The following is a 27,776-nucleotide window of genomic DNA, read 5'->3' as shown; positions in this document are numbered from 1 at the left end:
TGAGGCAAACCATCGGCATACTGGAATCTGTATACAGGGACACGCCAATGGGCTTACAGAGGCAATCCCTCCATCTTTAAAACCACCTAGGTTGCATGTTCATTATTGAACATGGTATCTGGCTGAGATCAAGGGTATCCTCAATCCCAGCTGTCAGCATGGGGTGTTGTATAATACAGCCAACATCCGCAAGTGATGGCACAGGCACAGCTCCCGTTCCTACTTAATCACTGCACCATAATGGTATGGCGATTCATGGAAAAGTGGTCTAGTGGGTAATTTTGAGTTCTTTGCACCACTAGAATTTTTTGGTGGATCCGTAAGCATACAGTACTGGATATCCAGCCAACTATAAATTTGGCTCCAATAGCAAAAATACCTTATGCTGATAAAATATTATACAAACTCTTTTTTCGGGTCAGCAACTTTCGAGGTAAGGACACATAAATGATTTCTGGAGATCACTTATTTCTTAACTTTAACATCCTGGTTATATAGGCTAGAATATAGTAGAGAATAGTCACAGGAAGACTAAATATCTAGGACTGTCCCTGTAATCAGGATGAAGTGTCAGCCCACACAAACTATTCCTATTAAAGGGACACTACCATCATAAATACAATTTTTTTTGTCCTATAAGACACACCTGCCCATAAGATGCACCTAAGAGGAGGAAGAAAAAAAAAAGATTTTCGTCTGACCTCGGATCAGAGCCTCAATCAGACCCTTAATGTTAGTAATAACTCAGATCAGCCCCCCAATGTTAATTAGACCCCCAATCAGACCTCAGATCAGACTCCCATGTTACTAAGACCCCCAATCAGACCTCAGCTCAGACCCCTATGATACTAAGACCCCCAATCAGACCTCAGATCAGACCACAATGTTACTAAGACCCCCAATCAGACCTTAGCTCAGACCCCTATGTTACTAAGACCCCCAATTACACCTCAGCTCAGACCTACATGTTACTAAAACCCACAATTAGACCTCAGATCAGACCCCCATGTTAATAAAACCCAAATGTTAATCGGACCTTAGATCAGTTGTTGCAGTGTGAGGTCACAGAGCACACCAACATCCTTGCCCTGCAGGAGAAGACCAGGAAGCAGTGAGTACTGCCAGCATAGTGAGCGTTGAATTCACCACTCCCCAGTCCTCCTATACTAATGAGCGCTTCCATAATGGACGCGCTCATTAGTTTTAGCCCCATAAAATTCACTGATATTTTCCCCCATTTTGAGGGGGAAAAGGTGCGTCTTATAGAGCGAAAAACACAGTAGGTATTTTTAAATTCAATATTCATAGAAAACAATTTTAAAATAATTTTTATCATTTTTTTTTCATTTTGGCAATACTATCCCATTTAAAATAAATACAAAATACTGTACTTCTGTGGGAGTCAGCAAAGAGAGATAAAACTCCTATATAGAAAGGGAACACATAGTTATTTTACTGCTGCTGTGAGGGAAAGTTATCTGTTATTAAAATAGTAGATTAGTAGAACAGTATGAATGTTCAATTATTCTCTTCCTAGACCTTCAGTCTATCAGCACAATGTGTGATACTATAATTGAATCACTCCCCACCCCCTCTCTAGTCAATCTGACTTTGGGTGTTTACTGTACTAAGAGTCCACACAAAGGAGAAAGTTAAAGAGCCAGGAGAGGAAGAAAACTACATAGGGTGAATTCAAAAAATGACATCCCCAAAAAATCCACCCATTCTTGTACATTTTTTTTATGATATTGTCCCTTTAATTGTGCTCAACTAAAAGGTACCTTATTTGGACTAAACTTGTACATATGTACAGTAGACTAGTAGTGCATAAGCTTATATTCACTCCTGTGTACAATCTTTAGGGAAAATAATAATTTATCTTTTTTTTGTACAAGTACTGTCAGCAGTAGAGTCTGACGCATATGAATGCTGGACATTACTCCTGCCCCTTAACCACCTTTGTATTTAACAGCAGGACCTGGCTGTGTAAGGTGAGCTAAGTTACGCGTATGTGCTGTGTGCAAATGGCATTGAAATGCATAATTAGCTAGCACATTTTGGTTGTTAGCTTCCCAAATAAAATTACCCTGTTATAAGGAAGAGATGAACAGGACTTAAGATGGTGCAGTGTTGCAAGTAATAAAACATTCTGGTATTTTGATGCATATTGTAAGTGAAATGCAAAATCCTTCAAAAAAGTTTAAATGATTAAAAAGTAAAGCACAGCTTTATTTTTTGTAGTTACTACATCTAGTACTGAGTTACACATAAATGATTTGTTTAGTAGACATAAATTATGGTATAAATCTATCACGACTCAGACCACTGAACCTTACAGTAATTCTATAGCATATGGAGCCAAAGGTTGGATGCCTCAGGCAAAAGGGGCAGATCACTTTAAGAGTGTTACAAGTTTAGAAAACTTGATTCGCAATGCCCAGGGAGGTCCACAAAAAGAAGAAAAGGGATCAGAAGAAAACAAATCCCTCAGAAATCTCATGTTGCACTTTTAAATTAATGCAATATTTCTCAAGACACCCTTATGTTACTTGTATTTTTGTTTGTATTCTTAATTGCGTGACCTTGTAGAGACCTCGGTTCATTCTTCATGTTTTGGTTGCTTTGGTCATTCAGGGTCCTACAGTTTCTATAGAACTGTATTGTGAATCAGTTAGGATTAATATAGCAAAAAATTCAATCCTACATGTGTCATGTCATAAGAGTCATAACACCGAGGTCCACATGTTAGACATTTTCCATACTTCTTTACAATGTCTCCTCCAGTAGACTTACAGGGGTTGTCTCACTTCAGCAAATGACATTTATTATGTAGAGAAAGTTAATACAAGACATTAACTAATATATTGTGATTACCCATATTGCTTCCTTTGCTGGCTTCATTCATTTTTCCATCGCATTATATACTGCTTGTTTCCAGGGGTTATGACCACCCTGCAGTCCAGCAGCAGTGGCCGTTCTTGTACACTATAGGAAAAAGTAATAGTCTCTCTGGTAGCCGAGACTGTGGGAGCACGTATAGGCATGCATGCACAGCAGCCCCATCCCGACCACCTCGTTTCTGTGCTGCAGCGGTGGCCTGTGCTGCAGCGGTGTATAATGTGATCGAAAAATGAATCAAGCCCGCAAAGGAGACAATATGGACAATCACTATGCATTAGCAAATACCTTGTCCACATGATAAATGCTATTTGTTGAAGTGAGACAATCCCTTTAAGTGAAAGAAAGACAATTTGTGTACTTTCATTCAAATTCTAGAGTAGTGGACATCCTAACAATAAAGTCTACTGTAGCACTAAATTATTCTCAGTTGGTTCAGGTGACCAGACCAAGGCACCTCATTCTTCTATGATTGAAGGTTACTGTGCACATTAGATAAAACTTGGATGAACCCAATAATTTCAGTGAGACTGGCTGATGATTTACTGTATATCGGTATAGCAGATGTAGAGGAAAATAAAGATTGTGTTTAACTCACTTTCCTAACTCACTCTCAGTTGAAAAAAACATGGATGCATGGCTTGCTGAGCGTGTATGCTAATAGTGGAGTTAGAAAAAATAGCTGTCAGACAACAATAACTGTATGGTCATCTTAAAGAGTTTCTCTGGGTCACATAATGAATTTTACTTTATCTGCTCAGAGTACCCCAATTGCTATTGATTGCTATTTAAGTATGTAAACTAGTGTTCTCCAACCTGTGTATCTTACGAAAGTACAGTTCCCAGATAGAGATCTACAAGCTGGAGACCCCTGATGTACACAAAGGAGTAGATATATTTAAATGAGCTCTCATGCCCTTCTATGGGGCCACAATGTGTGTGTATTTTCTTATCTAGAAGGACAAAACTTTGTTTCAAGTCACAACTTAAGATGACCATACACTTTAAATAGTGGGTGGCTGAATACTCATTCAGTTGACAGCTGTTCCTTCTGACCTTAAAGGGGTTGTCCGAGTTATGGAAAAAAAAAATATATAGCACTGTAAATCTGATGGGTAGCAATATATAACTGAGCTAAGCAAGTTATAGGTAAATACAATTCTAGTTCCTCATTTCCCTAGTTGTCTTCTGGCCCTTTGTTTACCTGCAATAACAACAATATTTGCCCCTCCTCTTGCTCTGCAAAGGGAGTGAATATAAGTGCTGCCCTGACATGGCTGTCTGCTGGGATACTCAGCAGCATGTTATATGTATAGGAATACAAGTCCCAGCTGTACAATTACACTGCTGATACACACAGAATCTTCCCCCTACCTGTTCTTGAGCAATGCTCTGCAGAACTCCTCTGTCAGCTCCTGTGCCCAACATTTGTCTCCTCACTGCTTGGAGCTACTCAGTAACGCCTTCAGCCCTGTACTCCCCAGAATATGTGCTCCTGAAGGGGTTCATCTTTCCTGAAGTATCCAGTGGGAGGGAGACACAGGGCAGACAGCAGCAGCAGACGGCAGAGCAGGGAGGTGTGGCCAGCACAGTGATGTCTTGTGTACAGGCACATATCTGATCTCTCAGGCTTGTGCACGAAACATCATAAGAGCAGAGAGAGAAGCTGACATCACAGGTCATATGACCCTTATTGAAATCTGAGAAAGGAGCAACTACAGATGCAGTAAGTGCATGATAAAGCTGTTACATTTGATTAGTTAGAAACATACAAAGAACAAAAAAATAACTCAGACAACCCCTTTAACATATGCATGCAGGTTCAGGTTGGTCAAGCATTCATGTGTTCTGAAAGGGGAGTAAGCCACTGCCAGGCTTCTTTCGCACTGATTTATCTCATCGACAACAAAAGAATCAGGAAAGTTGAAAGTCCCAAGTCAAATGGCATGCATGATCATAACGTAAAAATGTTTTTTTTGGGATTCACACGGATGCCTTTAGCTGCCACAAAGTTGCCACAGGTCAGCCAGTTTCATAGGTACAAATCTGTTGACAGAAGCCCTTTAAATGTATTATTGTATTCAGAAAGATATAGGGCCATATTTATTAGGACCTGCGTTTTAGACACCATCTTAATAAGGCTATGTGCTGGTGGTGGATCTTATGAAGTTATGAATAGGTACAGGCCTCTACATAACTTCGGAGGATCCACTGCCGCTTCTAAATGTAAGACAGCTTCTTTGCTGTCTTACTTTTAGACCATTTTCCACGCCTAAAACAGGTGTAGAAAATGGTAAATAAGACATGCCTGCCGGTTCATCCCCTTCCTCGCCCACACCACACCCGCTTTTTTAGACCTGGCGTGAACAGGGAGAAGTCACAGATTGAGGTGCAAAGGACCTTAGCACCACAATCTGCACAAGAAATATGCCTAATTTAGGCGTATTTCTGTTTGACAAATGACCCCCAGAGTTTATACCATAAGGAAAGAAGGTTGCATGTTGTGATGGAAACTTCTCAACAGAAATCTCTGAAAGATGTGTGATGTTCAAAGATGAAATAAACATAAAAAATACTGAGAAATGCAGCTGTCTGTAAGGAGATTGCAAAAAAATGACCTGTAACAAAAGCACAGCTTTGCACAGTTATGGCTTAAACATTTCACAAATCAACCTAGTTTTGGACTTCTTTTCAACAGTTTGCACTTTTTACAGATTATCAGAGAGTAAAAACGTTAGCCCAGGTTCACAGATTTTTTTTATTGTACAATTACATTTTTTTTTTTTTTTACTTTTATAATGATGATCTCTCCTCTGCATAGACCATCAGTATATGACTGGTGAGGTCTGACAACAGGAACTTCCACCGATCAGCTGTTTGAGAAGGCATTGTTGCTCGCTGGAGTGCCGTGGCCTTCTCACAGCTTAGCCTAGGCCATGTAACGTCACGTTCATCGGTCACCAAGCACAGGTGATGTTGTCCTGGGTTTTGGATCCCCCCAACTAATCAGATACCGAGGACTTATCCAGAGTATAGGTCATCCGTATAGAAGTCTCTGAAAACCCTTTTATTAGCATTGTTTTGTAGCAAACCGTCATACAGATGAATGTAACAGTGGTAGAACTATCTGTAGTAAATCTCCTGGATGTGAATATACCCTATATTCACATCCAGGAGATTTACTACAGATAGTTCTACCACTGTTACATTCATATGAATGAGGGTTTGCTACAAAACAATGCTAATCAGATCAATGGAACTGCTTTTCAGTTGCAGAAATTTCTGCAAAAAATGTATCATGTGTGAATATACCCTAAGGGTGAATAAATCAAGCATGTCTTGATAAAACCCATCTACTGTATACCAAATGTGATGTTAAATTTTGAATTGCATTGTGTCCTCAAGTTGACAAGATCTTCATATAATTGTGATAACTCTAAAAACTCCTTTGCATAGGCTAACATGGGAGGCAATAATCGGGAATGGTCCATACATTCCTGGTATTCACCTGCTTGTTAGAAGAGGTGAGAGCTTCTTTTCCATGCATAGAAAAAAAGAGTTTATAGCAGCACAACGAAAAAATTAAACCTTTCTTGTGGTGGTGCCAGCCGTGTTGGGAGCCAGTCTGAAGATCCCCCTTCAATGCGTTGTATATGTAAAAAAAACATGGGGATGGGGAAAACCCTCAACCATGCGATGTTACACGTATGTGGAAGCTGCTTGGCCAGGACAACAGAATTAGGGAGCAGGTCTCCTCCTACAGCGTCCCTAACTCTGACCCTGACTCCTAGCTGTATGAGCCAACCCAGATGGTAGGAGGGCTCATACTCAGGAACCTCGGGTCCCTACTATCCCTCAGCAGATCCCTGAGCTAGGAGCTGGGTAAGACAACCTGTTCCTCCTAGACACGGAGGAACAGGAGTCTAAACTGGCCAAACTGCAAAGAAGGGGAAACATAAACAGCCTATGGATATGGCAGGTGAGTGAAAGCACTTCCACACCTACCTGCCACAGACACACTGACTCGATCCCATGCTCAAATGCTAGTGTCCACACCAAACATAAAAATGATACAGCACACACACATAAACACACAGGAAACCAGATCCATAGCTGCAGTGATAATAAACACCACACAAACATAAAATAAAGATCACGCATAACTTTTAACATCAGACATATAGTTTTATGACCACAAGGGTGGCCCTCACTGGCAGATGGTATAAGACCAGGAGGATGACTCCAGCTTACCACTAGGCTGGAGTACCCCTCAGCTTCAGGTCTCAACTGAGGCTAAATAGCCCAAGTAGCCACACCCACACAGACACACACTGGAAAGGGAATTAACCCTTCCAACACCAGACAGGGTAGTGAAGCCACTTAAAGGGAAAGTGCACACACAAATAAACGCCGTGCACACCAAACAGGGAAAGTTCACACATATAACACAAGTTGCCATAGGCAACCGCATGCATAGATAGTGAGCAGCCCAGCAACAAGCTCAGGCTGCTACAGTGCCAGCAACACCATGTTGCCAGCGGCAACCGCACGAGAGGCTAACAACTTACAGCCCTCAGCTGCGGTGAACAACCAACTGACCGCTGGCAACTGCATGCGAAGTCTGAGAGTCAGGACCATCAGCATAGTCGTGACAGCAGCACTCACTTGTCTTCAATTATGCAGGATTTATTCACCAACAAAAATGCAACGTTTTGACCGACATGGTCTTTCTCAAGCAACCTTGAGACCTTGCTTGAGAAAAGATCATGTCGGTCGAAACGTCACATTTTTGTTGGTGAATAAATCCTGCATAATTGAAGACAAGTGAGTGCTGTGTTTTTTTTTTTACATATATTCTTTTCCATGCAGCCATCAACTCCACTGTATGAGGACAAGGGATTGCTACTACAATCGCTCATCCACATAAAGAATCATAGTTTATGGGCAGCCGCACAATCTGCTGACCAGAAACAATGATTTAGGTATCTGTACCAGCAATGTTTTCACCCCATGTTTGCTTGATCATCAGGTGATTTGCAACTTAACACAGGGCAATTATCAGGAAGAAGCATGCCTTGGCCTGATCATTGCCCCATGTAAAGAGGCTTTCAGTCTTAAAGGGACCTAATGTAGGCAATAACTTTTCAACTACATGTTGACCAGGCCAAGAGTCTAGTTGCAGAAACCCACAGATGCCTACATTTCTCCAGTGTCATGGTCTTACCTTCTTGCTGTTCTCCTTCGTTTGACATGTGATGGCGGCCATCTTGGTTTCTGGGTTTCTTGTAGCCTCCCACCCTGCGGCTTCTCCTTCCCACTGGGAGGAGCTGGATGCCTAGCTCATATATATAGGAGGTCTGTGGCTTCAGTTCCTTGCTTGGTCCTCCTGTGTTCACATGCTTCTAAGACTGCTGCTGCTTCTGGTTCCTGATCCTGGCTTCGTCTGACTACCCTGCTGGTTCCTGATCCAGGCTTCGTCTGACTACCCTTCTGGTTCCTGACTTCTGGCTTCGCAAGACCCTGCTTCGGTTTAGCCATCCGTTTGGACTTTTGCCTGACAGCTTGATTTTCAATAAAGCCTTCTTATTTCCACTTATCTCTTGTTGTACGTCTGGTTCATGGTTCCATGACATTAGGACCAAGCCATGAATTCTGACGGTACAGGGCCATCCTCGCTACCTACGCTGGTTGCCAGACTTGATCAGCAGGATCACCTGTTGGGTCGGTTCGCTGTGGCGTTGCAAACCCTGCTTGAACGCACGGCTCATTTAGCTTCCGTTGCCGATGGGTCGGTTGTCGCTCCTGGGCCCGCTCCTACTGCCGCTCCGGTTGTTGCGCCAGAGTCTACCCCGACACCTGTTGCTGCGCCTGCGGTGTTTCGGGGTATGACCGGTTCTGCCCCCCTTCCACAGCGCTTTGGGGGAGAGCCAACTCAGTGCCGAGGTTTCCTTAACCAGGTGGGCATTTATTTCGAGTTGCTGCCACATGCCTTTCCTACTGAGAGATCAAAGGTGGGCTTCTTGATCTCGCTGCTCTCGGACAAGGCCTTGGCCTGGGCCAGCCCTTTATGGGAGAACAACAATCCGGTGGTTGCCGAGTTTTCCGGTTTTATTGCTTCTCTTCGGAAGGTATTCGATGTGCCGGCTCGTGCTGCCTCTGCTGCGAAGCTCCTTATGTCCATCAGACAGGGTTCACGATCCGTAGCTGAATACGCCATTGAGTTTCGTACCCTGGCAGCAGAGGTGGGCTGGAATAATGAGGCTCTGGTCGCTGCTTTCTCTCATGGTCTCTCGGATGCCTTGAAGGATGAGGTTGCAGCTAAGGACCTACCAGTGGAGCTCGAGTCTCTTATTTCTTTCCTGATTTTGATTGACACCAGACTCAGGGAGAGACCTTCCTTTAAGGAGAGCCTGCGGAGGTCTTCTAACAGATTGGCGCCTACGTTTGCTGTCCCACCCGTGCCTCCCTCTCCTCCCACGCCTCCTGGGGATGACTTGTCTGGGGGTGAACCCATGCAGCTGGGGTTTGCTCGCCTGTCCGAGGGGGAGAGGGTACTCCGGAGACGCGAGGGCCGATGCATGTACTGTGGTCTCGGTGGGCATTTTCGGTTGGCATGCCCGAACCGTCCGGGAAACGCTCGCACCTGAGATCCTGTCGGGGGCAGATCTTGGGTGGAGTCTCCTCGTCCCCGGTTTCCCGTGTTGACAAACCACTGATTACTGTTGTCCTCTCCTGGGTCGGGGGCTCGGTGACGACCCAGGCGTTGGTGGACTCTGGTGCTGGTGGTTTGTTCATTGATAGTGTGTTCGCTGCCGCCAATTCCATTCCTCTGCAGCCTCGAGGTTCCCCACTGGCTCTTGAGGCGATAGATGGCAGACCCCTTCTGCCGCCACACGTGACTCATGAGACCCTTCCAGTGGGGATGGCCATTGGTGCCGTTCACAGAGAGTCGGTCTGTCTCCAGGTTATTTCGTCTCCACACTACTCGGTGGTCTTGGGGTACCCCTGGCTCCAGAAGCATAATCCGACTTTCGATTGGAGATCGGCCGAGATCCTCTCGTGGTCACCGCAGTGTGGGGCTAGTTGCATACATGTGTCTGTCAAGTTGCTGTGTACTTCCTCGGACTCTCTGTTGCCTCCTGAATACGAGGAGTACCGGGATGTATTCGATAAGGTGCGTGCGGTTGCCCTACCTCCGCACCGCCCATACGATTGTGCCATAGAGTTACAATCTGGTGCCGTTCCTCCTCGTGGCAAGGTCTATCCACTGTCGGTAGCGGAGAATGAGGCCATGGAGGAGTACGTGAGGGAGGCGCTTTCACGCGGACACATTCGCAAATCCTCGTCCCCGGCAGGGGCTGGATTTTTCTTTGTGAAAAAGAAGGGCGGTGAGTTGAGGCCTTGCATCGATTACAGGGGTCTCAATCGCATCACGATCAAGAACGCTTACCCGATACCCTTGATTTCCGAGCTGTTCGATCGCCTGAAAGGGGCCACAGTCTTTACCAAACTCGACCTGAGGGCGGCATATAACCTGGTAAGGATCAAGGCGGGCGATGAGTGGAAGACCGCGTTTAACACCAGGACCGGTCATTATGAATCCTTGGTTATGCCCTTTGGGTTGTGCAATGCGCCCGCAGTCTTCCAGGAATTCATCAACAATGTTTTCCGTGACCTGTTGCAGCAGTGTGTGGTGGTCTATTTGGATGACATCTTGGTATATTCTGAATCCATGGAGGCCCACATTCTGGATGTCAGACGAGTGTTGCAACGGTTACGAGAGAACAAGCTGTTCGGTAAGCTTGAGAAATGCGAATTTCACCGATCCCAGGTAACCTTCTTAGGTTACATCATTTCCGCTGAGGGGTTCTCCATGGATCCTGAGAAGGTTTCGGCTGTCTTACAGTGGCCCCAGCCCAGTGGTCTTCGTGCCCTGCAGCGCTTTTTGGGCTTCGCCAATTATTATCGGAAGTTCATCAGGGACTTTTCCATGCTAGCCAAGCCTCTCACGGATCTGACCAGGAAGGGCAGTAATCCCCAGGTCTGGCCGCTCGAGGCCATCCGAGCTTTTGAGGCTCTAAAGTCCGCCTTTGTGTCGGCTCCGATTCTGTCGCATCCCAACCCTGGGTTGCCTTTTGTCCTCGAGGTGGACGCGTCTGAGACGGGAGTAGGCGCCATTCTGTCTCAGCGTAGAACACCAGAGGGTCCTCTGCTTCCTTGTGGGTTTTACTCCCGGAAACTGTCTTCCGCGGAGTGCAACTATCAGATTGGTGACAGGGAGTTATTGGCCATCGTGCAGGCCCTTAAAGAATGGAGGCACTTGCTCGAGGGCTCGGTGGTTCCGGTTCTCATCCTGACGGACCACAAGAATCTGACCTACCTCTCTGAGGCCAAGAGATTGACACCACGTCAGGCCAGATGGGCTCTGTTCTTGTCACGTTTTAATTACGTGGTCTCCTACCTACCCGGTTCCAAGAACATCAGAGCGGATGCCTTATCACGGCAGTACTCCGAGCTGTCCGGGGAGGAGTCGATTCCGACTTCGGTCATACCTCCGAATCAGATCCTGGCCGCCATTCGCACCAGCCTGACCTCCCCCCTGGGTGAGCAGATTTTGGCGGCTCAATCTGGTGCTCCCTCTGGGAGACCCAACGGCAGATGTTTTGTGCCTGAGGAGTTGCGCACTCGGTTGTTGCGAACCTACCATAACTCCAAGGCCGCGGGGCATCCTGGAAAGAATCAGCTGTCCTGGGCTGTTTCACGTCTGTTCTGGTGGCCTTCTCTACGTTCCGACATCGCCGCATATGTAGCGGCATGCTCCGTTTGTGCCCAGAGTAAGTCCCCTCGGCACCTTCCGTTGGGTCTTTTGCAACCCATAGCCACCGGGGAGCGTCCATGGTCACACCTGGGGATGGATTTCATTGTGGACCTCCCTGCATCCCGAGGCCATACGGTCATTCTCATGATTGTGGATCGGTTTTCCAAAATGTGCCACTGTGTTCCTCTCAAGAAGTTACCCTCTGCACAAGAGTTGGCCACGATTTTTGCCAGGGAGGTCTTCCGGTTGCACGGTTTGCCCAAGGAGATTGTGTCGGATCGGGGGAGTCAGTTTGTGTCCAGGTTCTGGCGCGCCTTTTGCTCCCAGTTGGGGATTCATCTCTCTTTCTCCTCGCCCTACCACCCTCAGTCCAATGGGGCCGCAGAACGATCCAATCAGGCCTTGGAGCAATTCCTTCGTTGCTATGTCTCCGATCACCAAGACAATTGGGTTGACCTCCTGCCTTGGGCTGAGTTTGCCAGGAACACGGCGGTGAACTCTTCCTCTGGGACGTCTCCCTTCATGGCCAATTATGGGTTCCAACCTGCCGTGTTACCGGAGGTATTCTCTCCCCAGGATATTCCGGCTGTGGAGGATCACCTTTCCGTCCTACGTGCTTCTTGGGTACAGATCCAGAGGTCCCTTGAGGTCTCTGCGCGGCGCCAGAGACTCCAGGCTGATCGCAGACGAGCGCCCGCTCCTTCCTACCAGGTCGGAGACCGCGTATGGTTGTCCACCCGCAACCTCAACCTTCGAGTGCCCACTTCCAAGCTGGCGCCTCGCTTTGTTGGTCCCTTCCGATTGCTTCGCAGGGTAAACCCGGTAGCCTATGCCCTTGCGCTTCCTCATGGCATGCGGATCTCCAACGTGTTTCATGTCTCCCTGTTGAAGCCACTGGTGTGTAATCGTTTCACTTCCTCGGTTCCTCGGCCTCGTCCGGTCCAAGTGGGCAATCGTGAGGAGTATGAGGTGAGCAATATCGTGGACTCACGCCTGGTCCGCGGTCGGGTGCAGTTTTTGGTCCATTGGCGTGGTTATGGTCCAGAGGAGCGTTCCTGGGTTCCCTCCGCAGATGTCCATGCTCCTGCCTTGCTCCGAGCCTTCCACGCACGCTTCCCTCAGAAACCGTTCTTTACTCCGCGGAGGAGGGGCCCTTGAGGGGGAGGTACTGTCATGGTCTTACCTTCTTGCTGTTCTCCTTCGTTTGACATGTGCTGGCGGCCATCTTGGTTTCTGGGTTTCTTGTAGCCTCCCACCCTGCGGCTTCTCCTTCCCACTGGGAGGAGCTGGATGCCTAGCTCATATATATAGGAGGTCTGTGGCTTCAGTTCCTTGCTTGGTCCTCCTGTGTTCACATGCTTCTAAGACTGCTGCTGCTTCTGGTTCCTGATCCTGGCTTCGTCTGACTACCCTGCTGGTTCCTGATCCAGGCTTCGTCTGACTACCCTTCTGGTTCCTGACTTCTGGCTTCGCAAGACCCTGCTTCGGTTTAGCCATCCGTTTGGACTTTTGCCTGACAGCTTGATTTTCAATAAAGCCTTCTTATTTCCACTTATCTCTTGTTGTACGTCTGGTTCATGGTTCCATGACATCCAGCAATAAGATTTACAGTATACTGTATGTGATCTTCTGGGGCACAGCTTTGATTTTAGTATCGGACAGCATATGAGTAAAGGAAAGGACAATATTCACCCCTTCAAGGTGTAAGTGTCTATATTCATAGAAATGTTGATTACGATCCCTATGACCAATGGATAGACAAAGAGGGAAGATTTATATTTCTATATGGCCAATGGATGGGACTGGTATGCGTTCTTGCTTTTGTATATATCCCGCCTCCTTTCTCCTCGGAGGTTATTAAGAAGCTGGCTGAATATGCATGTAAGAGGGATGGGTGCCCTGTGTTAGTGCTGGGAGACTTCAACGCAGTGATGGACAATGGGGATAGAGTTTCCGTTTTTAGTGGTGGGGGGAGCCCTACGGGTCAGGCTACGAAGCAGGATCTGCCAGGAGATGGGCCTAACGGACTTTTGGCGGTATCTATATGGCACAAAAAATAGCCTTCTCCTGCTTTAGCAGATCCTGCAGGGCAATGTCTAGAATAGACTTAGCCCTGGTGAATTTGGAGTTCTTGGAAAGGATTAAAAAATGAAGTATGAGCCACATGGTATCTCCGACCATACCCCAGTGTTGCTGATGACAGCAGACCCAGAGCTTTATGGTGGTAGAAAACCTTTTAAGCTAAACCCACACTGGATCCATGTGGTCGGAGAACAAGAAAAGATCGGAAATTATATCCTACAGTTTTGGGCACAGAATTACAGATCCACACATGTGCACTATGTCTGGGACTCCCTTATAGCCATGATACGAGGGTCATACTGTATGAGAATAAGTAGAAAATGGGAAGAATTTGCTAATACTGAGAAGGAACTGGCCGACAGGGTAGGGGGCTTGGAGGTGGATTTGGGTAAACAGGATGGGGAAAATATACGACAGTTACTGATTGAGGCTAAGAAGAAATATCAGGCATTTTTATACGAAAAAGCGCAACATAAGTCATTCTTTAAAGGGCAGCAAGCGTCTATTTAAAAAGGCAAATCAGGCAGAATGCTTGCATCTGTAATTGCCAGCCAAAAGACTCAAACCCCCATAAAACATATCAGATTACCAGCCGGCCCCCTAAACATGACAACTATTTAAACATTAAGTCAGCTTTTATAAAACACTTTACCAAACTATATTAGTCGGAACTCGGGGAGGGCGATGAAGCCGTAGCTGCCTATCTAGACAGTATTGTGCTCCCTCGCCTCTCCGATCAAGATTGTTCTTGGCTAAATTCCCCAATCACTCTTGATGAGTTGGAGACCACGGTCAATAGCATAAAAGGCAACTCAGCTCCCGGTAGAGATGGCCTACCTTTCGAAATTTATAGAGTCCACGGTAAAATTATACTACCTCTCCTACTTCAAATTCTCAATGACTCTTGGAGGGATGGTTCACTCCCTCCCTCCTTTAGGGAGACTTCTATATCTCTGATCCTGAAAAAAAGAACAAAGACAAAACGGAAATTGGGTCGTATCGCCCAATTTCACTACTCAACACCGACTACAAGATATTTGCCAAACTTCTCGCTAACAGGTTGAGGAGGGTTATTGAATGTTTGGTCCATCAGGATCAGACAGGGTTTATCCCAAAACAAAATATACAATCTAATATTCGTAGAGCCTTCCTTAACATTTATGTCGGGGATGGGGAGGACCGCTCCATCCTGTCCTTGGATGCCAAGAAAGCCTTCGACAGGGTGGAGTGGTCCTTTCTGTGGGGAACTATGGACAGAATGAATTTAGGTGGACACTTTGTAAAATGGGTGCAACTGCTTTATTGCGGACCCACTGCCAGAGTTAAGATAAATGGGATTGATTCCGAACAGTTCCCCTTACAACGGGGCACTAGGCAGGGTTGCCCCTTGTCACCTCTAATCTTCGCCCTGGCTTTAGAACCTCTCGCATGCAGAATTCATCAGTCCAATAAGATTATTGGTTTTGGAGGGAGAGAAGGGGAAGCTAAAATCAGTCTCTACGCGGATGACATTTTGGTCTTTCTGAAACAGGGATAGAAGGCGCTACCTTCAGTTATGAACATCCTACGGTTTGTTATCCGGATATAAAGTAAACTGGGACAAATCTGAATTCCTTCCTCTGGTTCGATCACCCCCTGGCGGCCCTCTTGGTGTTAGGTCACTTGAACCCACCAACTCCATACGATATCTGGGAATTAGAATCTGTGCGGACTTGGTTAGATACAATCACCTAAATATTACTCCTATGATCAATAAGGTGAAGGATAAGGTACGTACTTGGCAGAAATTGCCTTTGTCGCAAGCTGAAAGGATTGCATTAGCTAGGATGGTGATCCTCCCCATCGCTTTATACCCTTTGACTGCCTGTCCGATATGGATCGAGGACTCCTTTGGCCTCTTAGAGAGACTGCTGAATGAGTTAATCTGGGGGAGGGGTAGGGTTAGGATCAAACAGAAATATCTCTGTCTCTCTGAGCGGGACGGTGGGCTTTCCTTCCCCTTCATCCAGGGATATTATATTGCGGCTCAGATACGGTGGTGTATGGGAGAGGGGGCACTATCCCGCCCTTCTGTTAAGGCTTTTGTCAAGGGACTTTTAGGGGCCCTATGGGGATATTTTTTCCATTTTAGAAACTGGAGATCCGGGGGAAAAGAAAAGACAGTGTCTAATTAGTGACATGCTAAATAAGGTTTGGAACAAAACTAAAAAGATATTAGGCATAACACACTCTACTCATTTCACCCCTCTTTGCCACAACCATAATATATGGCACAGATCGGCATTTTCTGCCTGGCATTTCCAACACTCACTCTTTTTTTCTTTATATATTTTAGCGAGGAAGGCGGGGTAGTAATATAGGCGATGGACAATTTTGAATTGCATCAATCTGTATTTCTGAGAGATTGATACCTTCTTGATAATTTATATGCTATACCCCAATCCAGGGAGTTTCCATCGCCCAGTTTATCTACCCAGCTTCCCTCGCTTTTATATATTGTTATTTTGCCAAGGGAATCGCGAAGCCTGTGATATATTTGGGAGAGTGTGAGTTTTATTCCCTTAAATTTAAAACAAAAATCCAAAAAGGTTTGCCTTAATAATCAGAAGGTATTTATCCTGGGTGATCATAAATTCGTGTCTAATTTGTGCGTATCTATACCTATCTATAAATGTGAATTTTGTGCCTTTAATTAAATTATCTAAAGAGATAATATTGCCGTGCGATAAAATATGGGTTAATCGATTAATACCATGTGAGTTCCAATATTCGTGATCGGAAATTAACATGAATTCTTTTAAATTAGGGAAGTGCCCAGAAATAAGCATTTTTTGGACTCAGATCCATGAGGAACTATCCAGACGACATAAGGTTAAACTGGACCGTTGCTTCAAGCAGGCAATACTGAGTGCTCTCCCTCTTGGCGATTTGACGCCTCACCAGATACAAGTCTGCTCGGAGGGCTTTATGGCCGCTAAGGCCCTGATAGTTAAATATTGGGGCACGAAAAATAGCACTAGTTTTTCTGAGTGTCTGGCTCTGATGGAAACTATCAACTCCTATGGGAAGATAGCAAAAAAATCAAAGGGTTAGGAGTTAGGAATGGCTGGCTCCCCCGTTTTTCAATCCCCGATCATCTGGAATATTACCAGTTGAAATACAAGTGTTAATAAAGGATTAGTCTGACCTTGCAACAGTGAATTGGGTGGTGGGCGGGATTTAGGGAATATGGTACTATTATGCGGTAACTTAGAGTCAAATTCTCATGAGTTTGTTTTGAATTATGTATAATCACTTTTTGTCACTCGCATTCTGTTTATTATGATATTTTATAATTTTGGTAAAGAAAACAATAAAGATTATAAAAAAAAACAAAAAAAAACAAACAAACCCTTCAAGCGACAGCCAGTTTGGACCAAATGTCTGAGCCCCATTTTTTTTATCTGACATGTGTCAGTTTATCTGGTAATAACTTTGGAACACTTTTTTACTTATCCAAGCCATTCTGAGATTGTACTTCATGTTCGTGATGAATTGGAGTTGATACCTTTGAGCTTTATGCATAAAAAAATCCAACATTTTAAATTTTTTGTTAAAAATTAGCTATTTTCAAAATTAGAATTTCTCTGCTTTTAAGACGGATAGTGATACTTCATAAAATAGTTATTACTTTAATCATATGTCTACTTTATGTTGGCATCATTTTGTAAATGTCATATTTTTTTTTTTTAAGGAAGTTAGAAGGCTTAGAAGTTTAGAAGCAAATTTTAACCCAAAACCGTAGAAATATATATAAGTGGTTGGCTCACACCTAGTGGCTATGACGGGTGCTGCTAACTCAACTTGGGTGCCCGACCCAAAAAATAGTACAAATAGAAGAAAAAAGGGAGTGAGCACTCACAACACTCGGACCATAGGATATCAGGATCAATTTAATATTTATTGGGACCTAGTTAGATCCAATAAAACAATAACATTCACATCAAATTATAACATTCACATAAAATTATGCACAAAAAAAATAAAAAATGATTGGTACCAATGTATAAAATATATACTGATGGGGGGTGGAAAACTCGATGTTAATGCCACAGTCCTTTAGACAGTTGGTATTGCAGATGATCTTATATGTGACACTTATTGAATTTGCAGAGTCCATTTCTGGTACTTGTGGTACCACAAACCAAATCAGAGTGTCCAAAAAATGAAAAGACCACCTTAACCTTTACATGTTACCGCAAACCGCTATTCAAATAACAGTGTCAAAAAGGTACCCGCCACAGGTCACTTCCAAACGGTATATGCAGACACAATGTATTTGTAGCCTTGGAAGTCCCTCCGTAATTATTTGCAGCTATCAGTAGGGCCGCTCAAAGTGGTAAATTGAAGCCACTTTGTGTTCAAGTCCGTAGTATAAGTTCCTACCTGGTTCCTAGTGTCGGCTCCCGCTATCGCCTCTCAGAATCCTCCACGAGAGGCGAGCTGCGCCGGCCTCTTCGGCGTCTCGCGTCGACCATCTCGTACTGATGGCGTCACACTATCGCGGGACTAGGCAGGCAGGGATAATACCTTATTCGTAACGTCCGTAGCTATATGTTTAAGCGGTCTTTAAAGCTGGACATTTTTTTCTCCTTTTCTGATTATTATCGCATGGCCATGCAATGGAGATCCAGTAGATTAGGTGGGCGCTTTTCTTCCTATCACCAGACGCGTTTCGGGGTGTCTGCACCCCTTCCTCAGTGTCACATATAAGATCATCTGCAATACCAACTGTCTAAAGGACTGTGCCATTAACATCGAGTTTTCCACCCCCCATCAGTATATATTTTATACATTGGTACCAATCATTTTTTATTTTTTTTTGTGCATAATTTGATGTGAATGTTATAATTTGATGTGAATGTTATTGTTTTATTGGATCTAACTAGGTCCCAATAAATATTAAATTGATCCTGATATCCTATGGTCCGAGTGTTGTGAGTGCTCACTCCCTTTTTTCTTCTATTTAACCCAAAACCCACTTTTTTAAGGACCAGTTCAGTTATGGAGTCACTTTGTGGGACTTACATAGTGGAAACCACCCATAAATGACCCAAATTTAGAAACTACACCCCTCAAGTTATTCAAAATGGATTTTACAAACTTTATTAACCTATTAGGTGTTCCCCAAGAATTAAAGCAAATTAGAGGGGAAATGGGCAAGAGTGCTTTCATTGTGGCAAAGGGGTTATGTTAAGGAATTAGCATGGGGGGGTTGCTTTAGGCAGCAAAAAGGCTAGGTGCACCCCTGCTTCTGTCGCCTGAAATGTATGTATTCAAAGTTAAACCTCATTAACTGACATGAGGGCAGAAATTTTCTTACACTTGTCTTTGTGGACAAATACTAAAAGCTCTAAATTTATCCTGTAAAACTAAAATTATAAGACACTGCTCTGTTTCAGATGGAAATTCTGTTCCGCTCTATGTTCCATAGTCTTCTCTGTGATAGGAAAAGACAAATATTTAGTTCAGGATAGATAAAATAATCACCATGGGCCATTCTTGTTGTGCCATTAAACATGTTTGAAGTGTGATAGGAAGGCTCTGCTCATGGAGTAGTGCTTCATGTGTTATTATTACCATACAATGGTTTTGAACATCAATCTCTTGAGAGTAAATGCTGCTCAGAATTGTTTTCTTTGAAAGAACAGCTCTGGTTTACAAGGTTAAGTAGGTGCTCATCTGCTCCGGTTTACTTTAACATTACAACACTGAAAAGCTTAAGACTTTTGTAGCATTCCTGTCCTAGGTTCCTTTGAGAAGCAAATATTTTCATTTTGTCAATGATAAATCTCATTAAAGTGTTCTTATTCAGCTGTTCTAGATGCACACAAGAAAATTGTCTACCACATCATTCCATAAAATGCCCTTGTTGACACCAAAATACAGAGGTTCAACTTCTCACAAATTATGCTCTTTTATTTTTTATTTTTTTATTAACGTTTTATTAAAGATTTTTCAATAGGAGCAGAACAACACCGACCAATGTCAGTGACAAAAATAATACAAAGAGTATAACATACGAATTAGCATGAGACACAATTCTCAAAAGTACAAATAGCATAGCATAACAATGTATAGTCATGTAGCTATTGATACCAAGCGTACGCGAAGAAGAAGAGACGACAGACACAGAAGACAGACAAAAGACAAGACAGCGGGGAGGGGAGAAGGGAAGGAAGGGAAAATGGGGCGGGGGGACTGCAGTATAGCAATGAATATCTAAAGCCTGGCGTCACGAAACGAGGACATGGCACGTAATTCCTCCTAAGGGCCCCGGGTCCTCACAAACCGGGTCACATCAGAAGGCGTTGCACTGATAAGGTCTTCCAACCTCTGGTAAAGAGCAATTTCCTCAAACCACTCCTCGAGAGAGGGGGGAGAGGTGGATTTCCAATGTCTGGGAATCACCGCCTTCGCCGCCTGTATCATGTATTTCCCAAGAGAATTCTTATAAGCTGGCACATTCAGGACGCTATCACATAGCAGGAGGGACTCCGATACCATCGGGAACCATCGGTGGAGCAGCACTGGTACCCTGTACCACCTGGAGACAATTTTATAACTCGTTTCTTGAGCTTTGGTAGAAATCATGGATTTGTGAGTTAACAGGAAACATTTGTTCTATTGAGCAGGGGTATACTGTCTCCCTAAGTCGCGTTCCCAAGCCTGGCAATACGGAGGAGGGCACAAGGACCGACGGCATAAAAGCAGCTTATAAATAGAAGAAACAGGACACAGGACTGCCGAAGGGGAAAGGCACATTTTTTCTAAATCCGTTAGGTCACGGGATAGGTCATGGGTCTTGGCCAAAGAGGAGTGGAAATGACGGAGTTGCATATACTCAAAAGATCCACGGGCGGAGGGGGTCAGAAATTATGCTCTTTTTATGTATTCTGACCACAGCAGTTTAACACAGTGGCTAGATCAGTATATTTTATCAAGACAATACTGGTCATATTTTTTAAAACCTTTCTACTGCCAAGTTGTGCACCACTTCTAGTTTCCATGGAGCATAACTTAGGGCAGGTCCTGAGCTCTGACAGAGTCATACCCACATTTTTTAAATCCTTTTTTTCAGCAAAAAAAAGGCAATATTTCACGATTCTACTTCAAGTGACTATAAAATCACACCCCAACACTACAGATGCATTGAAAACATTTCTTTAAGGCATAGTTCATAAGGAGTTGAGCTTGAAGGCCTTACTTCAATGCAACTGGCCAAAAATGGTATCATTGCATTACTAAATATACCCCAATGTGTTTTCTTCAAGCTACTATCTTTCTTATTTCCTTGTTTTCCCCATTCATTTTAGTTGTATAGGCCGAGGGTCATGAACTGGTGGATAGGGACTTGATCAAGTATAGGTATAGCATTGGGGATTTCATGGGTGGAGATAATGATCTTCAAATATATATTAGATATTTTGCTCATGGAAAGGTCCGCAAGAAATATGCCTTGTGTATGAACGCATCGTTTTATCATTTTAGAGCATAAAAAGGGAATGTCTGATTATTGGAAATACACATAACCCCTAGGGCATTCAACTTCACAGATTAACTAGAATAGCTTCTTTCTTGTCTCCAGGGGCTTCTAGGCATTTATTGATGTGGTAAAGGACTAAGCATTACTAACCAACTCTTCCTCATACATTTAATTAACACAGTTGATGTCCCTTAGCTGTATACGGCTTTCTATAAACATTAGACGGGACTCTAGGAAACATTCCTGATGAGATTGCTTTTTAAGTGATTCCCTACTTCTTTGGCACCAGAGGGGGCTGGGAAGATCCACAGGGAGTATGCCAGGGGATATGTTTAATAATTCCTTGTTTCCCTACTGCATTCAGTATTTGTCACATAGAGAATTTCCATAGGGTTTATTAGCAATTCACCACCCTATTAGGTGTCGGGGACAAGAAGAGGCCACAGTGTCATGAAGATCATACACAATGTAAAGCAATGTTTCCTCTTCTTTATTATACTTGATAAAGAGACCTAAATAGTTTCAAAAGCTCGCTATGTAACATCATTGCTTTTAGTTTTGTTAGCCATTAAATGTATCATACCTGCAAGACTCTTATTCTGTTTCTCTTAATGAGAGCAATAAACTTAATTTTTACTGACAACCTTTGGTGTGGCCAACTAAGACCACCCACCTATCATTTGTTTACTTTATTAGATGTGGTAATTCATACCTATGATTAACTTTATTTTAAAATTGGTTTTGATTATTATTTTTTTTATTAGCGTTTGGCATCATGAAAACTACCATATTATGTCTCTATATAACCTCAAAGTTGCACAGAGCCATAATACAGCAATTATAGAAGTCTATAAGGAACTGCTGTACCTCCACACTCCTCAGATGTCCCACAGACATTATTTTGATGCCATATGGAGATATGTTTCTAGGGGAAAATATATCCATAATATGGTAAAATATAGAGACACCTTAGGGTGGCACACAAAGGGCCTATGTTTCCATAGTGTAGACCAACAAATCATTAAGTGAAGGTAGTACAGTAATTATGTAATATATTTATCTTTATTGCACCTATCTTCACTTCTGGGTTGTGGTCACATGGCCATGTCCATGCAGCTCTTTCCTATTTCCTGTGATGTTATTTCCATGGGTCAAAACAGCAACAGAACCAGTGATAGGGGAGTGTATATATATTTAGCTGGGTGGGAGGAAATATAATGCAGCAGGGTATTATTATGGGCTGTGCTGGAGCTGTGGCAAAGAAAAGAAAAGTGCACAGGGCAATGCACCGCATTGCTGCCAGAACAAGAGAACCATCGATTCCCTGCCCTTCCATTTGGCGCTGTCTTATGATGCTGGTGAAAAGATGACACCATCATGCCGCCCACGACATTCCGCAGATGCCAGCCAACCGTTATAACTTTACACCTCTTCAGGACATACTGGAAGCGGTAGTTTTAAACTGTCCCAAGCTTGGTTTCTTGTGCTGTATTTAGGCAATGTACTTGGTTCTAGAGTGGTATTTATATTATGAGCTTGGTTCTGGCTATATATTTATCTACTGACCTTGTTCTGGCATATATACAGTACAGACCAAAAGTTTGGACACACCTTCTCATTCAAAGAGTTTTCTTTATTTTCATGACTATGAAAATTGTAGATTCACACTGAAGGCATCAAAACTATGAATTAACACATGTGGAATTATATACATAACAAAAAAGTGTGAAACAACTGAAAATATGTCATATTCTAGGTTCTTCAAAGTAGCCACCTTTTGCTTTGATTACTGCTTTGCACACTCTTGGCATTCTTTTGATGAGCTTCAAGAGGTAGTCACCTGAAATTGTTTTTACTTCACAGGTGTGCCCTGTCAGGTTTAATAAGTGGGATTTCTTGCCTTATAAATGGGGTTGGGACCATCAGTTGCGTTGTGGAGAAGTCAGGTGGATACACAGCTGATAGTCCTACCGAATAGACTGTTAGAATTTGTATTATGGCAAGAAAAAAGCAGCTAAGTAAAGAAAAACGAGTGGCCATCAATACTTTAAGAAATAAAGGTCAGTCAGTCCGAAAAATTGGGAAAACTTTGAAAGTGTCCCCAAGTGCAGTCACAAAAACCATCAAGCGCTACAAAGAAACTGGCTCACATGCGGACCGCCCCAGGAAAGGAAGACCAAGAGCCACCTCTGCTGCGGAGGATAAGTTCATCCGAGTCACCAGCCTCAGAAATCACAGGTTAACAGCAGCTCAGATTAGAGACCAGGTCAATGCCACACAGAGTTTTAGCAGCAGACACATCTCTAGAACAACTGTTAAGAGGAGACTGTGTGAATCAGGCCTTCATGGTAGAATATCTGCTAGGAAACTACTGCTAAGGACAGGCAACAAGCAGGGGAGACTTGTTTGGGCTAAAGAACACAAGGAATGGACATTAGACCAGTGGAAATCTGTGCTTTGGTCTGATGAGTCCAAATTTGAGATCTTTGGTTCCAACCACCATGTCTTTGTGTGACGCAGAAAAGGTGAACGGATGGACTCTACATGCCTGGTTCCCACTGTGAAGCATGGAGGAGGAGGTGTGATGGTGTGGGGGTGCTTTGCTGGTGACAATGTTGGGGATTTATTCAAAATTGAAGGCATACTGAACCAGCATGGCTACCACAGCATCTTGCAGCGGCATGCTATTCCATCCGGTTTGCGTTTAGTTGGACCATCATTTATTTTTCAACAGGACAATGACCCCAAACACACCTCCAGGCTGTGTAAGGGCTATTTGACCATGAAGGAGAGTGATGGGGTGCTGCGCCAGATGACCTTGCCTCCACAGTCACCGGACCTGAACCCAATCGAGATGGTTTGGGGTGAGCTGGACCGCAGAGTGAAGGCAAAAGGGCCAACAAGTGCTAAGCATCTCTGGGAACTCCTTCCTTGGAAGACCATTTCAGGTGACTACCTCTTGAAGCTCATCAAAAGAATGCCAAGAGTGTGCAAAGCAGTAATCAAAGCAAAAGGTGGCTACTTTGAAGAACCTAGAATATGACATATTTTCAGTTGTTTCACACTTTTTTGTTATGTATATAATTCCACATGTGTTAATTCATAGTTTTGATGCCTTAAGTGTGAATCTACAATTTTCATAGTCATGAAAATAAAGAAAACTCTTTGAATGAGAAGGTGTGTCCAAACTTTTGGTCTGTACTGTATATAAAATTAACTTAGTTCTAGTGCTGTATTTATGTACTGTGCTTGGGTCTGAGTATATAATTATCTAATGAGCTTAGTTCTTGTGTTGTATTTATGTATGAGCTTGGTTCTGATGCTGTATTTATGTATGAGCTTGGTGCTGGAAATATTTCTATGTTATTAGCTTGTTTCTGGTGCTGGGTTTATGCAATGAGCTTGGTATGACACCACTACTACTGTATCTTAAATAGCATACTGCACATGCATAACATCCTCTCCATTTACTGCTGTGGTACTTCAGAAAATAGCTGAGCCAGCACTTAGCTTTTATCAGAAATCGCTTAGGGGTTGGATGGAGGCCTGGCTATAGATATGTGGCTTCCTCTCCATTCACTTTGGGGTCTTCGTTCTTGAGATAGGAGAGGGTCCCCCCTAGGTAGGACCCACACCTGTCAGACATTTATGGCATTAAAGGATATATGTCACCAAAATTAGATAGTAACACATCCTTTGATTGTAGATTTTTTTATTTTATTTCTTGAGCATGATTATAGGGGCGGCCATCTTGCCTGAGCTGTTCTTTACAAAGCATTAAGAATATTGCGTTACAGCAGTCACCATGGGCCATAGACACAATGGTCAGGAGCTGACTTCTTCTATGCAATAGTTTTCTGGGCATGCGCTGTGACTTGTGCAGAGGTAATTGTACAAGGAAAGAATAGATAAGATCTGACAATCACCTATTGTGAATGGTGGATCCTGTCTTATCTATACACAGAGGTGATATCATTACAGGCAGGATGAGAATGAGTTAACTGCAGTAAAGTGATCTGTACAGACCAAGAAGTGGCGCCAGTTATTAGACATAGTGGCCAGTGCAAAAACTGCAAGATTTTTGGTTTTAGTTTAAATATAAAGAGTGACATGGAAAATTTAAAATAACATCATCTTCTTTAAAAATATGTTAAAGATAAAAAAAAGTGATTTAAATAGCCGGTCATTTTCTGATGACACATTCTCTTTAAAGAGGAGTACCTCTTTAAGCATTAGCTATACATTCTTTTCTCCATAAAATTAACATTTACATTTCAAATTTGATGCTGCTAATTTAGTGTATTTAATTGCCTACAATGATTGTGGAGGTGTGTGTATGTGTGTGTATGTGGAGCAGCCAATAATACACAGGGCACCAAAAAACCTAAGGCTAACCCTGTAACAATAAGTGCTACATACTGGATTTAGCCACACCACAATTATTTCTTTACATGGCAAAAACAGGTCAGGAGAATCCAAACTGAAAAAAAAAAAGAATATGGGGAAGATGTAGATTAGGTGAGCAACTACATAAGCATATCTGCAAAGAACTGTAGCAATCCAGAAAAAAAACCTTTAAGGTGCCCATGCACATTAGATGAGAATCTTTACCTGACAATTGAAAATAATCTGATATCTAATGTGTAATATGTATACTGAGGGTGGGATACTATGCTCTGAAAGCAGATATCTGGGAGAAGAAATATCGACCATGTTCAGTTTCAACAAGCCACTGCTTCTACCAGTTAAAGTCATGCCAAAAGCATTCTAAAGTGTATGGTCAGCTTTACTGTTGCTGAAACATCAGCAGTTCTTTTAATACTGAGTAAAAATTTACAATCTACAGTTATTCTAGGTGGAAACAATTTTTCCGATGATAAGTGGACATTTTATTCTGCAGACAATATTGATCTGACCTACAATTCCAGCATAAAAAAAGGCCTAAAGGGGGCAATACACCTTCAATAGATATCAGCCAAAAGCTTATTTGACAGCGATTCCACCCAATCCCCAATACACATGCATACTTGGCCGAGCGTTCATGTGTTCTAAATGTGGGATAGGAGAGTAAATGGCATGTCATACACCTCTGGAGGCAGCTTATTTCTCCTGAGGAAAAAAGGATCGGAGATGTTGAATTTTACACGTTCTATCTTTTTTTCCCCAACATCATCTGTTGGAGGAAAGTTGGAACACTCTTATAAATATCAGATAGTTGGCTGGCCCCACAGAAATCAGCAGGTTTATTCAATTGTAATGTATATGGCCACCTTTAGGGCTTGGCACTAATAATGATGGTACACTTATAAATTATTTAATAGGGAAAACACAACAATAATATTATATATTAATTCTGTGACAAGGTCAAATGGAAATGGTAAAATTAGGGTAGATACTTATTGTGAAACTTCAGCCAGGCATAATTAAGTACCTGGACGGTGGTGTGTAAAGAAGGTGCAGCCAAGGATATCATCGTGTGATGTAAAACTGGTTTAAGAGGCAAACAACATGTCTTTTTAAACTTAAACACGAAATAAACTCTATAGAATTTCCAGAATGAAATGACCATGGACAGTTTGCTAATTAACTTTTAGTGACCTGAAGTGCAGCAACTGCACATGGTGACTAACAGGGTGTAGCTTTTGACATTCTAGCACAGGATTGCGATTTTCTAACAACTATACTGGGGGTTGTAAACCAGCAGGACTCTGTCAGAGTTAGTAATTAATGAGGTGCTAAAGCTGCCAAACCAGAGGATCCCAGACACAAAAAGCTCAGCTCCAATGGATAAGAAAGAACCACCTTCTCCTATTAAATAAACAAACAGGGCAGAAAGGGTCTAAGCCTGGTCTATGATATTCTGAGTAGTTCCACCAGACCTCACTTGAGTGGTTCATAAGATGTAACCATGAAGCAACCTTGGTTTTTCTGTGTCAGAGTACAATTCTACTATTAGAATGCAAGAAAAATGACTTAGTGAACGCTAGACTCTTTAGGAGGCCCTATACAAATATTACCATATTAAAACACAGGAAATGGACCACTTGTAAAAATATCCCATCATCTTATGCAGTTTTTCTTCCCTTTACCCATCCAGCAATCAACATTTAATCATTCCGAATGCAGGACCACGACTAGGGTGGAAGTACACAGCAGCTCACTTAATGAATGTAAGTAGACATATCCCACTGTGGAAAACATAGCAAAATTAGAAAGGAAAATATTTCTGATGCTAATTGTTCATGAATTGTTATTTATAGTCCTGTCATGTGTCTAGTTTTCAAATCTGAAAGCACAAGGTTTAAAGTACAGCCATATGTTTCGGCTTGTAGGTACCACGTGAGTTAAGCATTCTCACTTCACCACTTACATACATAGTTATGTACAGGTGAAACTAAAAAAATTAGAATATTGTGCAAAAGTCAATTTATTTCAGTAATGAAAATTAAAAGG

General features: G+C 43.1%; 1 long non-coding RNA gene across 1 annotated transcript in view; it reads left to right on the top strand.

The window, feature by feature from the left end:
* The window catches only part of LOC122934990, a 276,400-nt gene that overhangs the window by 118,313 nt on the left and 130,311 nt on the right, over positions 1 to 27,776 (top strand). Inside the window, exon 2 of the long non-coding RNA XR_006388755.1 lies at positions 4,042 to 4,047. This is a non-coding gene — a long non-coding RNA (uncharacterized LOC122934990). The remainder of the gene's footprint in view (positions 1 to 4,041; positions 4,048 to 27,776) is intronic.

The sequence above is a fragment of the Bufo gargarizans genome, chromosome 4, assembly GCF_014858855.1.
Source record: "Bufo gargarizans isolate SCDJY-AF-19 chromosome 4, ASM1485885v1, whole genome shotgun sequence".
NCBI classification, from domain to species: Eukaryota; Metazoa; Chordata; class Amphibia; order Anura; family Bufonidae; genus Bufo; species Bufo gargarizans.
The sequence above is the reverse complement of the archived record's forward strand: the minus strand, read 5'-3'. Positions and strand labels throughout refer to the sequence as shown.